This window comes from Platalea leucorodia, assembly GCF_965183815.1.
Source record: "Platalea leucorodia genome assembly, chromosome: 6".
NCBI lineage: Eukaryota > Metazoa > Chordata > Aves > Pelecaniformes > Threskiornithidae > Platalea > Platalea leucorodia.
In genome coordinates this window covers 46,792,910-46,804,464 of record NC_138828.1, presented here as the reverse complement: position 1 = coordinate 46,804,464, position 11,555 = coordinate 46,792,910, and positions in this window count along the sequence as shown.

Below are 11,555 nucleotides of genomic sequence, written 5' to 3'. Positions count from 1 at the left end.
ATTTTTAAGGTTTTCAAGTGAAACCTAAAGGCTAGAGGTGAAACGAAAGGTATGCTATGAAATACACAGAACTCAAGATAAATGCCATCACAAGCTTTTCAAGCACAGAGCACAGGGAAGAGTAGCAAATGACTAAGAAACAAGGGCCACAAGTGAAAAGGGAGAGGCAAAAGAGCTGAATCTCTGTAGTCTACTAGACGAAAGAGGTTGCTGAGATGTGACCACATGAAGCAGAGCAGGAGGGCTGCAATGTATGACTTGGGTCTGAACAGTTCAAGCAGAAAAAATGGCTAGAGAGAGGTAACCAGTGAATCTGGGCTGAGAAGGGATCCTCACTGGGTTCCTGAACCCTAGACTTCCTTTCTGAAGTTACTGAGACATAGGCTTCTTCACAAACCTTTTCTCTTAGAAGCAATTCAAAACTGGCTGCACAGAAAGCCAGGCTCTAAGTCCAGAATAAGGCACCCAAATACGTGACTAGAGGAATTCAAAGACAGAATATCTGAAGTCAAATTTCTAGTTCAAGTGGAAACGCTGGCAGAGTTTAAAAGCAAATTAGCTGCCAAAACCTGACTTCACTGTAGTTCTCCCCTCCCATCCCCAAAATGTGTGAAATATCTTCCTGCACTCCTCTCGTTGTTACTTCTGCAGCCTCTGCAGTCTGGAAAGAGTCCTGGAACTTGGCTTCTGTCACTAAACGCAGGTAAAGGGACTGTCAGCACGTAGTTTTAAAATATACTTATCAGATCACTTTATTTGGTGCACTACATTTTCCATATATTACTACTTATGCTTACGATGACAGCATCTCTCCTTAACCGCCACATAACCACCTGTGCTACACATAGGCTGTTAAACGTTTTGCTAATTTGTGTACACCTATCTCAGTTGGTGTGGAGAGAGGAGAGCAAACTATTCCAATGAACTGGTGCAGGCAATGAAACAGATGGATGTGCAAAGCAATTGATGGAAAAATGGGCAAATGCGTATTGCCAGTAAGGCAAAGAGGATGTGATAAGAAAAAGAAGAGAGAAGACAAAATGAGAGATGACAGGGTAACAACAACTAAGGGCCTTAAGGGAATGGGAGTGAATCAGAGCCTGACGCGATGTAGCAGGGAGCCCTGAGAATGAATACAGAGCAGGGACGGGTCATGCCCAGATCAAGGGACAGGGTGGGAAACCCACTGAAGCGGGGAGATAATCATCAATCTGATATGAGGCTAGAGGGCAGATTTGAATGAGCAGAAAAGAAGTGAAAAAAACCATGTGCCAATAGATGTTGAGATGAGGTATGTAAAACTATTTAGCAGTATTTGGAGGTCCTGGACATGAGTTCAGAGAGAAAGTAGTCATGGACAAATTACAGACTGTGGGACTTCGAAATGAAAAATAAAGAGCTGCCAAGAGACATTCAAATATCTCTTTTCAGTAAAACATCTGGGAACACCTGTAATAAGGCTGAAATACAAAGCTAAAAGAAAGATGGAAGATCTTCCTCTGTAAGTCTGTGAGTCACTTTGCAATCATTGAGACCGAGGAAGATCACATAAGAACAGGGAGCAGAATGAAATAAGAGTATTTACTTTTGAATCTATCTGTAACATCAGAATTATAGCAAGCAGCAAAAAAGATTTTAAACCTCTGACAGAATTTCTCTACTGTGTTTTAGAAAAGTTGTGTAGAGTATTAAGAATGTAGACAGCATATAATTACAGGAAATAAAACAAGCATTCCCAAAGGTAATTTCTTTTCATAAAAATGTAAATGTACTTTATACTGCTGTTTATCCAGTCTTCTGTAGTTTGCTTTTCTACTCAATGACTTTGGAAATGGAAAATGTCTTACTATATTGAGGCTGAGTCTTCACATTTCCAAAACCTATTAATGTACCACTGAACACCACAAAGGGATTTATAGCCTGTGTGATTAGGCTGGTACCACTTGCTGGTAATTTTTTAAATTATGAAGCAATAGTAATGAAAACGATAAACCTAACAAACCCAAGGAAATTAAGTATAGTGCAAATGTTTGCTTTTAGGTTCAGAAGGTGTCATACTATCAATCATCCCAATTGTTGCTGTTTTGGGTGATAAGAATTGCCTGCTGTGCTGCTTTTCTGTGGAGCGTTTCATTCAAAGGGGGACTGTTCTCTGGCCCCTGATAGATGATGATGTGCACACAGCGTTTCACATTGGCTAGTGTTATGTCCTAGTTTCCTTTTGTCTGCTGCATTTTCTTTTCTACACGGTTTTCCAGCTCTCAGGAATGCAATTTTTATCGTATGTTTGTTTAGCAATAAGCACAAAACTGTACTGGCTTGAGGATGCTATGCGATACAAATATTAGATACTTAAATGAAAGTTATGAAAGATTGCCTAGTGCCTTACAAGTGTTTCTGCTCTATGCTGGTAAGGGTCTGTTCAGATTAGCTGGAGGATACTAAAATAGGCAGAGGGAAGTGGTAGCCAGAAATTCGTGAAATTCAGAAATGTTACTATTTCAGTGTGTGTAAATGGAATGAATAGTTTAAATTTCAAAAATTTTCAAAAAAAAAAAACCCTCTAAAAATACATTGCCTTCTGCATTGTGTGAACACATCCTTCTATATTTTTTGTTGCATTCTATTTCAGAAATTCTGAAATGGAAATATTTTATTCAATCATTAAATTATTTTGCTTTTCCTCACATGAATGATAATTCAGGCCTCCAGTATCTCCTTGCAGGGCTGCCGTGGTGCAATGCAGACTTGGCCATCAGAGCTGGTTGGCCCATAATGCAGATGTTCACACAGCTTTCAGAGCATTAGGGAGCTCAGCTGAGGAGACTGAAGGCTCACGTTACCTCTTCCCCAAAGCGCTGTTCAAAGGAAACAGTATAATGTCTTAAGATTTTTAAAATCAATTTGAAATGAAACATGTCAGGTAGCTTTGGGTTAGGTAGAACCAAACCAAGCCAAACCAAACCAAACCAAACCAAACCAAACCAAACCAAACCAAACCACTTTATTTCAGTTTCAATCAAACCCACTTGGAGAACAGTTTCCCAAATAACAGTTTTGTTTGGAAAAAACTATTTTCATGAGAGGAGTCACTCCAGCAGAAAATAACTGGTTACCTACTGTATTAAGGCTTTATAATAATTTTTTTTTTTTTTCCTGAAGGCTGAAAACATATCTCTTGCTGCCATCTGGTGTTGTCACATAGAGTGGTGGGAATAGTTACCCACGGCATTGTATTAGTTTCATAATATTGTACTTTCTAAACAGCCTTTAAACAAGGAGAAAATATTTAGTATATGATACAGTTTTTAAGCAAGTACGGGAGATTTTGTTTGTGAGACTGAAAGATGATTCCAAACTAATTGTATTGACCTTTTACTCATGCAAATACTCATATGAGAAAAAAATTTCTGGGGTTAGGTGCCATGCCAGAATGTCAGCTGGATGTCCGTTTAGGTCTCTGCTCTATGTATGCTTACATATCTGCCACTCCCAAAATCTTGTGCTTACATACCCACGTGAAAGCATGCACACAGCTGCACCATTAAAAAAAAAAAAACAAAAAAAACACAGCTGTCAAAATGCTGCTTTAATCAGACTGAAGATGGCACACTTCCTCAGCCAAGAGGAGATGGAAGCAGGGATCTATCCCTCCCTGCAGCCAAAAGGCTGCAAATCTCTCACAGGCTGAATGAAACATTCGTAACTGAAGAATAAAAACAAGAGGCTTCCGTATAACTCTGTAAGACAGAGAAGAGTGGCAACGGCATTTCCCTGTCTGCCAAATAGTAATCGCTTGGTGACTGGAATGTGGCTCTCTCCAGATCACTGGTTCTGGTGGTTTGGACACGCTCCAGCACCTCAATGTCCTTCTTGTAGTGAGGGGCCCAAAACTGAACACCGTACTCAAGGTGCGGCCTCACCAATGCTGAGTACAGGGGCACTATCACCTCCCTGCTCCTGCTGGCCACACTATTTCTGATACAAGCCAGGATGCCATTGGCCCTCTTGGCCACCTGAGCACACTGCTGGCTCATGTGCAGCCAGCTGTCAACCAACATCCTCAGGTCCTTTTCTGCCAGGCAGCTCCCCAGCCACTCCTCCCCAAGCCTGTAGCGTTGCATGGGGTTGTTGTGACCCAAGTGCAGGACCCAACACTTAGCCTTGTTGAACCTCATGCAGTTGGCCCTGGCCCAACGATCCAGCCTGTCCAGGTCCCTCTGCAGGGCCTTCCTACCCTCCAGCACATCAACACTTCCACCCAACTTGGTGTCATCTGCAAACTTACTGAGGGTGCACTCAATCCCCTCATCCAGATCATCAGTGAAGATATTGAACAGGACTGGCCCCAACACTGAGCCCTGGGGCACACCACTCGTGACTGGCTGCCAACTGGATTTGACTCCATTTACCACCACTCTCTGGGCTCGACCATCCAGCTGGTTTTTAACCCAGCGCGGAGTGCACTTATCCAAGCCATGAGCAGCCAGCTTCTCCAGGAGAATGCTGCGGGAAATGGTGTCAAAGGCCTTACTAAAGTCCAAGTAGACAACATCCACAGCCTTCCCCTCATCCACTAAGCAGGTCACCTTGTCATAGAAGGAGACCAGGTTAGTGAAGCAGGACCTCCCTTTCATAACCCCATGCTGGCTGAGCCTGATCCCCTGACTGTCCTGCACGTGCCACGTAACGGCACTCAAGATGATCTGCTCCATGACCTTTCCCGGCACCGAGGTCAGGCTGACAGGCCTGTAGTTCCCTGGATCCTCCTTCCGACCCTTCTTGTAGAGGGGCATCACATTTGCTAGCTTCCAGTCATCTGGGACCAGTCTAGTTTTGTTTTTTTTTTTTTAACCTGACTAGGAAAATTGCTTCTCTTTTGTTGACTTGGAAATATGCAATACTATATTTACTACATATATTGGATTTGAAACCACGCTAAACAAAAATTAGGAAAAAAACATTTCAAATATGGTATTTTATTAGCTGAAAATGAATGTGAAACCCTCTTCCCTCATTCTACTGCTGGTTGTTTCTCTTCTGTCCCACATCAACAAATAAGTTTTCCCAATAGAGTAAAGGAAAACAGAACAATTCAAGAAGAAAATTGATCTCTTCTGAACACATCAAATGCAGGCAGAGTGGACAGTTTCTGCAGAACTGTGATACTGTTGTCATGCTCACTGAGAATAAACGCTTTAATATGATATCAGACGTACCTTCTGTAAGGTCTTAGCTAAAACACCATCTGTAGTTCAAAGGAGTTGACTCCAGCAAAGATGCATGGAAATGTTTCAAAGATGAGCAGGTAAATGGGAAAGAGGGCATGAAGAGACTGACATGTTCAGCCAAGCAAAGCAAAAACAGAGGGGATGTGGTTCTTGTCTATAACAGACGACTTGTATGACAGTGAACACTAGGGAAGGAGAAATAGTTATTTAATCTACTAGCTAACACTGGTAAAAGAATAAATAGGTAAAAGTTAACCGTCATGGTTTTAGGCTGGAAATAAAAAAAAAAATTCCAAAACTTTAAGGTAAATATTTTCTGAACAACCTTCTAATCGGGAAATAGAAGGAAAAAATTAATATCTTTTTGAACACAACTTAATAGTGATTTTGAAATAATTCTGTGGGTTTTTTAATAATAGCAAAGAACCAAATGCAATGATCCCAGGGATCACTCTAGGCCTGCATTTCTGCCTTCATTTCCTAACCATTAAATGCCAGAGGAAAATGTATTTTCAGTGCCAGAAGAGAACTGGGAGAAGAGGGCTTCACAGGGGAGCTGACAGTTAAACAAGTTTTACACTGCAGGACTCACCTCCAGATCAAGGTAAGAAATTTTTTTTTAATAATTTCTCCATGTTTCCAGTTTCTTTTTGTATAAATGAACTATTCAGTGTTTCAGTGAATTGTTTTGAGGATGGATAGGATTACTGCTCAGAAATATAGCAGTATTCTACAATATCCTACAATATCAGTTCAGCTCTGTTCATCTCTGTCCTGGTTTTGGCTGGGATAGAGTTGATATTTTCTTCCTAGTAGCTGGTAGAGTGCTGCGGTTTGGATTTAGGATGAGAGTAATGTTGATAACACACTGATGTTTTAGTTGTTGCTAAGTAGTTCTTACACTAGTCAAGAATTTTTCAGCTTCTCATGCCCTGCCAGCGAGAAGCTGGGAGGGGGCACAGCCAGGACAGCTGACCCAAACTGGCCAAAGGGCTATGCCATACCATATGACATCATGCTCAGTATGTGAACTGGGGGGAGTTGGCCAGGGGACAGCGATTGCTGCTTGGGGACGGGTTGGACATTGGTCGGCGGGTGGTGAGCAATTACATTGTGTATAACTTTTTTTGTATATTATTATTATTATTATTATTATTATTATTATTATTATTATTATTATTATTATTATTTTCCCTTCCTTTTCTGTCCTATTAAACTGTCTTTATCTCAACCCACGAATTTTACTTTTTTTTCCCAATTCTCTCCAGCATCCCATTGTGGGGCAGGGAGTGAGCGAACAGCTGCGTGGTGTTTAGCTGCCTGCCGGGTTAAACCACAACAATCTCTTAGTATCTATGTTTCAGGTTCAAGTCTGGATTCAATAAGCTTTGGAACAAAATCTGAATCTGAATTTTTACCTGCTCTGGTACCATGATCTCCTCTCCTCTTTTCTCCTCTCCTCCTTTCTCCTCTCCTCCCCTCTCCTCTCCTCCCCTCTCCTGGTGATTCTGATAAACAGATTCAGCTCAGGCTCATCTAAATGAAAACCTAATTTTGGGGCTATAAACTCCATGACAAGTTGAATTTAAGAGGATCTCTATGGATATATTATGTACTACAGCTACATTACTGGAATGGTTCAGATCATACCAACAAATTTATTTTTCAACTAAGTAATACTGTATGCAGAAAATTTCCACAAGGTGGGGATGAAGTGATGTTTCATATCAAGAAGTTTGCTTTGTACAGGACTTTATAGTTTGTACTCCTTTACAAAGTTTCTGGAATAGAAATTTCATCTTACAAGTCAGGGATTCAAATAAAATATTCATGAAAACACAACAGCTTTTCACAGAGTGATGTACGATACAATATAGGCTTGTTTTAATAACTTGAACAGTATAATCCTGAGAGTTATTAAGCACTGGTCCTGAGAGAGTTCCATTCAATATTGTTCACTTTGTTTGATTTAAAATTGATCTCATGCTTCATTTGCCTAATGTTTTATTACCCTGTATTTAAACTTCAACATTCTAGTTTTATAATTATGGAAAAATATGCCGGTTTATAAAAGCACAAGTTCCTCTTATAATGCAGGATCCAAATAAGAATGGTTGTTGCAGCATAATATAAAAGAAAATTAAATTCAAAATTTATAATACACATAAATCAGATCCAAGGAAATTATGAAATAAGTACAACAGGAATAAAAGGTTTTACATATTCGTGGTATTAATGAGTTCTTTTACTTATGTTTACTTATGTTTTGCTTAGTTTGGCTAGTCCTCTTATTTCAGAAGAGACACAAATGACTTCAGAGCTTGCACACTTGCTTGTTTGAAAGAGATTTTAAAACCTTTTGGTTATTAAGGAGGAAGTTAAGCATTGGCTTGATCAAGAGCTACAGGAAACAGAAAACTCATGGTATCAGAACCAGAGTGCTAATCAATCATGGTAATTTGTGTGTCGTGTAACACAACACCTACAAATGGAAGAAATACTACATATAATGACTTTAATCAAGAAGAAGAGGCATGTGCCTCAGTCGAATCAAGAAGAGACTTATATACATTTGCCTGTTTTCAAACTGAGCAGACAAATTCCCGGTTTAGATTAATTCTACAAAACTGTGACAGGTTATGTCAGGGTCCAATACCCTCTGAATGGATTCTTCTAGATATTCCACATAGGAAGGGTTCAATGTTTTAATACCAATTTTCCTTATTTGCAGATGTTTGACTCTACATAGGATTTTGATTTAGCAGCATGATACAGCAATGTATTGAAATCAGAACATAAACACAATATAGCAATTGCAATATACAGCTGGATCACAGTACAAATGTGATTCCCATTACCAGTGTCTATATGCTCACTGTCACAACGCTGGGCCTCCCCAGTTGCTGGGAGGAATACATAAGTCGAAGCTTGCTCAAGTCCTCTACTCTCTTCTGAGGTCATTTTGTTGGTTGCTCAGATTTTATAGTCTATGTTGGGCCGAGCCACTGTACACTTCCCCCTGAGGGTCTGGCTACCTCTGGAAGACATTCACACCTTTTTTGGTGTGATCAGACTGGTTCATCAGCAAAACTCCACTTGACACCAGAGTTACCATCCACTGTTTTGCACTAGGATAATAGAGTAGGTAGGAAGTGTAGTGACTGGTATGTGTGCTGGTGACCAATTAAGTGACAATGAGTTACAGCCACACAGCAGCCTGGATCTGAGCTGTGGATCCTAAATCAGTGACTTTTCATCTATTCATCCTGCATCTATTAATTATGTATTATGTCTCTATCATGTCATTTCTATTGGTTTTATTCTTTTATCTGGTTATTAGGGATGCACTCAAGTTCCAGTCATAAGCAACACCATATGTTTAATTCAGGCCATATAGATAATTGTTTTTTAAGCCCATAAACATCCTTTTCAGTACTCTATTCAGAAGTTGCTTATAAATTGCATGTTCAAGGTTGAATCCATAACATGGCCCTAGTAATTAATATTTACAGTTTTCAGGCCTGTGTATCATTGTTTTATCTTACATGTTTGATTTTAAAAGTATTGCTCTTGATCTTCTGAATCATGGTCTATGCTAGACAATTCTATTACTAAAAAGAGGCATTAGCATACAATTTCTGCAATTCTTACTCATGATGGAAGTTCATTGTAGATGGCAGAATACTTTTATTATCAGTAAGACATAAATACATTAATTGAAGCTATTTAATTGCATATATTACTTAATAACACTTTTATTAGCTGTTAGGAATTCCATTAACACTATTGGGTCATTAACTTTGATACCACAGACAACTGCAATTTTGTTGTAATGAAGAAAGTAATAAAAGGATAGTTTGTGCACCACAGGACAATTTACAATAGCAATAAAGTCTAATGAATCCTATTATTCACTCTTTCCTTTTAAAGGTTGAGTTTAGATTAGGATATCAAACATCTGGGGAGTGAAGCAGATAAGAGAGGGGGCATTCAGTCCTAACATGGCATTTACAGTTTGCACTCAAGAGATTAGAATGAAGGTATAGAAAATAAGCAGATTCCCATGGGTGATGTAGATATGATTCTGTGATGACAATATTTTGAGTCTCAGAGGAAACCTGTTCTTCAGCGTGATTGTGAGTCAGTAAGACTAACCTCAGCTAGATTTTACTTTGACTGTTGTTACAGCATGAGATCCCACTGCTGGGTTTTTATGTATATATGAAGAGGAGTCCAAAAAAGAAATTGTGGATTTATCCAAGATGGGCAGACAGCTTTGTTTTCCCTCTGTATGCATTGGCATTAGGTTTGGCACAGGCTGCCTTGTCACAAGAAAGGTTAGTGAGTCTATGAAATCTCACTGTTCCCATCAGGTTTGCACCCACCCATGTCTTATCACAGTCCTTTTGGAACTTTGTGTGCCGAATAAGATTCCGGTGAAAGGTTACAGTAGAACAAAGTAGTGGGACCTGATTAGGACCTGCATTACATTGAACAGATATAGGACTGCTTTCCAAGGACTTGTCCGTTTCAAGGTTGGAGAGAGGCTTTGAATTCTAGAATATAGGGAAGCCTCCTGTGAGGTTCTTCTTAGAAATTTGTGTGTTTTGTAAGAAACCTCCTCAAAGGCTGGGGAAGAAACTGAGGGGGCTTGAAGCTGTGGTCTGTTTGTAATCTTGAAATTATACCTTTTTTTATTTAATGAAAATAAAACACAAAACTAGAAATTCATCCACACAGCCAAATGTCAGAAATGGGCTCTGCCTTCTGAGGTGTGTGCTGTAGCAGTATGTAGCATCATGCCTAGGCCTACGATGCTCATATTCTTGGCTGCACTCTTGATGAGATTCAGCAGGAAGCACAGGAAGAATGCGTTACACTGTAGAAAGCTATATAAATAACCTGGTGGCTAGGACAATCCCATGCTTCCTTTTTTTCCTTTTTCCCCCCTTTTTTCCGTTTTCTTTCTTTTCCTCTTTCTTTTTCTTCTTTTTTTTTCTTATCTGTTTTCTGTGTGACAAGTGAACTTGACCCTTTCACTCGCTCATTAGTGAGTAAAAGGTTGGATGAGGTGAACCCAAATGCAGTTTACCTTGGGATTTGTATACATGCTGCTAGTCCCCCTCTTTCACAGTAACAGTTATCCAGTTCCATACTCTTTCCTGCCTCCTTGCTACTGTTATTCATGACTGCAGTGGGACCCCAAACCATGCCGTCATCTAAATCTTGCTTCCACCACCTCACCAACACAGTACTCCCTTGGTCCTATTCCAGTATCCTGAGGGGGAATGCAAGCCCAGGACTGCCTGCATTCTTTGACCAGACCTTGTGAGTAGCTTGGATGGGAAAGCCAAGAGCTTCTAATGAGTTGATTGATGTTAGCTGCCAGTCAACTGACAGTGACAATCTATTGTCCGGCAAACCAAAACAACATGTGCGCAATTACTGTCAAACAAGACCTCCCTGTGCTTGTATCTGTTCAAGTACGTCAAGAGGCTGGCTGCATGCAGGTAGTTTGAAATCCCTGCATAAGGCTGTTCTGCAGAAGGTGGTCTTTTTCTGCCTAATCAGACAATTCTAAATGAATTCCATGTTGTCTGTCGGTGCATATTGGATCAGTGTCCTTAGGGAACCAAGGTGCAGCCCTGTTCATTTTCTGAATTTCAAAGTGCCTGAGGCAACTGGGTTCATACCTCTGTCAGGAGAGTGGCACCTTCTGGCATATGCCTTAGTGAAGATTGCCAGCAGATGTCTAAGGCATCTCCAAATGCAGAGTTATACAAATTTTGCTCTATCTTCATTCTGGTTTGGATGCTAGTTTAAGCAAATGAACAAACAATACTGTAGTTGCAACTTGGTGAAAAACATGTATGACTTTTCATTTATTAACTTGTGAGCTACCAAATTTTAGCAGAAATAGAGTAAATGGAGAAATCTAAGTTAACTGCAAGGGCAGGGAGATTTTTTTACTCTGAGGAAACACTGTCAAACACTGGAATAGATTTCCCAGAGAGGCTGTAGAATCTCCGTCCTTGGAGATATTCTGAGCAACCTGCCTCAACTTGACCTTCTTTGAGGAGGAGCTTGGACTAGAAGACCTCCAGAGGTCCCTTCCAACACATTTGATTCTGTTTCTATGATTTGCAGCTATTTGCTAGTATTGTTGCATATGCTATTGATCAGCTCATCATGCTTCCACTTCTTTTTCTGTTTCACTGCTGTGCTGCAACCTTCCAGCAGCCTCCTTTCGCCAAAACCCGTTTGCTGCCTCAGCCTTCACCTCATGCTGCTATTGCTTCTTGATATAACTGATGATCATATTTT